The sequence below is a fragment of the Dromaius novaehollandiae genome, chromosome 18 (genome assembly GCF_036370855.1).
Source record: "Dromaius novaehollandiae isolate bDroNov1 chromosome 18, bDroNov1.hap1, whole genome shotgun sequence".
NCBI classification, from domain to species: domain Eukaryota; kingdom Metazoa; phylum Chordata; class Aves; order Casuariiformes; family Dromaiidae; genus Dromaius; species Dromaius novaehollandiae.
Window position 1 is genome coordinate 15,566,144 of NC_088115.1, and position 2,596 is coordinate 15,568,739.

Here is a 2,596-nt window from a genome sequence, read left to right on the forward strand (position 1 = left end):
TGCAGCTGGCGGGATCAGACGGGAACACGCTGCAAGTGCAGGCGCCAGGGCCCGGGGCCGGCACCAGGGCCGGGGACACCGTGCATGCAAGCCCAGGTTTGCAGCGACGCCATGCATGCAAGCCCAGGTTGGCAGCATCCCTGCACAAGCCTCTGGCGGCCTCCTGAGCCGAATCGGGGAGCTCTGGGGAGTCAGGACCAGCTGTGGCACCGCTGGCAGCTCGGCATCGTCCGCCCGCCCACCCCAGGCCTCCCTGCAGCGTCGTCCCTCGCAGCTCGGGGCAGGGTTTGAACATGCAGTCCCGGGATTCGGGAATTGCCAGTAATGGTAAAAATTACATTGACCTTCACCTTTTAGCAAAGGCTCCTTTCAAACGGCAGTAACTCACGGCCGCGAGGCCGGGGAGGATTAGTTAATATATTGGCTTTGCCTGGAGCGGGCGGCAGCCCTGCAGCCGGGTGCAGCGCAGGCTCCCGCCGCGTCCTGCTCCCGTTCGGGTGTTCGGGAAGCAGTAAATCTGCCCCGGGCCGAGGAGGGGCCGGCAATTCCCAGAAAGCCCCAGGCAGAGCCGGGATTTCCGGGGCCCCCCGGGAGACAGCGCGGGACCCCCGCAGCCGAGGCACCGTGCGAGGCTGCGGCAGGGCTCACCCGGGCAGGGACCCCTGTGCAGGGACCCCGGTGCAGGGACCCCCGTGCACATCCCCGGTGCAGGGGACCCCGGTGCAGGGACCCCGGTGCAGGGACCCCGGTGCAGGGAACCCCGGGCAGGGACCCCGGTACAGGGGACCCCGGTGCAGGGCCCCGGGGGGCGCCGCACGCACGTGGCCGGGCAGGGCCCGGGGCAGCCCGGCCGCGCCGCCCCCTCCCCCCGCGCGCCCATTGGCCCCGGCGCGTTCCACAGACAAAGGCCGGCGCCCCTGCGGGCCCGGCGCGCCGCCCTCATTGGCGGGGGCGGGGAGGGGGCGTGGCTAAGTCGGGCGGGGGGCGTGGTGACGCCGACCACGCCCTAGCACCGCCCCAGCTGCCTTAAAAGGCGCGGGAGGGGGCGTGGCCGTGGCTGGGCGCGGGGGGAGGGGCGGCCCCGCGGCTGGGCCCCGCCCCCGCCCGCGGCGCTCGCTCCGGGCAGCGGAGCCCGGTTCCGCTCGGTTCCACCCGACTTCAGCCCGGTTCGGCTCGGCCCGGCTCGGTTCTGCCCGACTTCGGTCCGGCTCGGATCGGCTCGGCCCGGCCCAGCCCGGCTCGGTTCGGTTCGCCCCGCCGCGCTCCGGAGGCAGGTACGTGCGGGCGGCCCGGCCCGGTTCGGCCCCCTCTGGCCCTGCCCGGCGCTCGTGGGCCCGGCCCGGCGCTGGTGGCGGGGGGGCCGTGCACGCGCGTGTGCAAGGGGGGCGCCCGCGGCGGGGGCAGGCGCCCCGCAGTGCACGTGTGCAGCGTGTGCGGTGTGTCCTCGTGCACCGGCGTGCAGCGCGTGTGGTGCGCCCGTGCCTCGGGGTGCAGAGTGCACGGTGCACGCGTGTGCCGGTGTGCCACGTGCGTGGTGTGGCCTTGTGCGTGGATGTGCAGCGTGTGCGTGCACACGTGCTCCGGCATGCAAAGTGCGTGGTGCATGCGTGTGCCGGTGTGCCACGCTTGTGCATCGATGTGCAACACACGTGCACACGTGTTTCCACATGCAAAGTGCATGGTGCATGCGTGTGCAGTGTGCAACGTGCACGGTGTGTCTGTGCATCAACATGCAGCGTGCACAGTGCACGCGTGTGTGTTGGTGTGCAGCGTGCGTGGTGTGTGCTTGTGTGTTGGTGCGCAGTGTGCCTGGCACGCGTGCGTTTTGCTGTGCACGGTGTGTGCTGTGCATCGGTTTGCGACACAGATGGTGCGTTACAGTGTGCTGATGTACATGGGTGTGTGTTACAGATTGCGTGTGACATACAGGTGTGTCCAGCTGTGTTACAGTGTGACATGCAGGCTTGTGTGACAGACACGACTGGAGGGTGTGTGTACATAAGGAGGGTGTTGCACGCAGCTGTGTGTAAATGAGGGTGTGTGACAGGTTCGTGGCACAAGCGTAAGCGTGTGCGTGGTGCACGTGTGTCAGTGGCCTGTGGGTGCATTGCAGGGCTTGTGCAGCACACGCTTGTGAGCCTCCCTTGCACGCCCGATGCCTGCGCGCAGCGGTGCCATGCAGGTGACCTGTGTGTCACGTCTGCGCCCGTTTTCACTGGAAATCGTTGCACACCCGTACGGGGCTGCGCACGCTCGTGTGCCTGCAGGTCATGGGTGTGCATGCAGCATGCGTGTGCACACCGGCGCGGGTGCGTGCTGCGTGCACAGGTGCGTGCCATGCACGGGCGCGTTGCTGCGGCCCCGCGGGACCCCGGCCCGCCCGCGCCGCCTCTCCCCGGTGCCGGGGCCGCCCCTCCCGCGCCGGCGTGACCGCGACTCCCCTCTCGTTTCCAGGCTGCCGGCACTCGTGTGACGCACGGCGTCTCCCGGCCCGCGCGGCGCGAGGACGTGAACTTTAGTCTCCGAGCAATTAAGGTGCCTGAAACTGCACTTCATTAATGGTTGTTATGCAATAAAAGCGATAAAACTGCCCTTA

General features: G+C 69.0%; 1 long non-coding RNA gene across 1 annotated transcript; it reads left to right on the forward strand.

Annotated features, from left to right (window-relative positions):
• Positions 1 to 1,083: 1,083 nt before the first annotated feature.
• On the forward strand, positions 1,084 to 2,596 carry LOC112994289 (uncharacterized). Its single transcript, XR_003261917.2, has 2 exons — positions 1,084 to 1,274; positions 2,455 to 2,596. It is a non-coding gene; the product is annotated as an uncharacterized LOC112994289 (long non-coding RNA).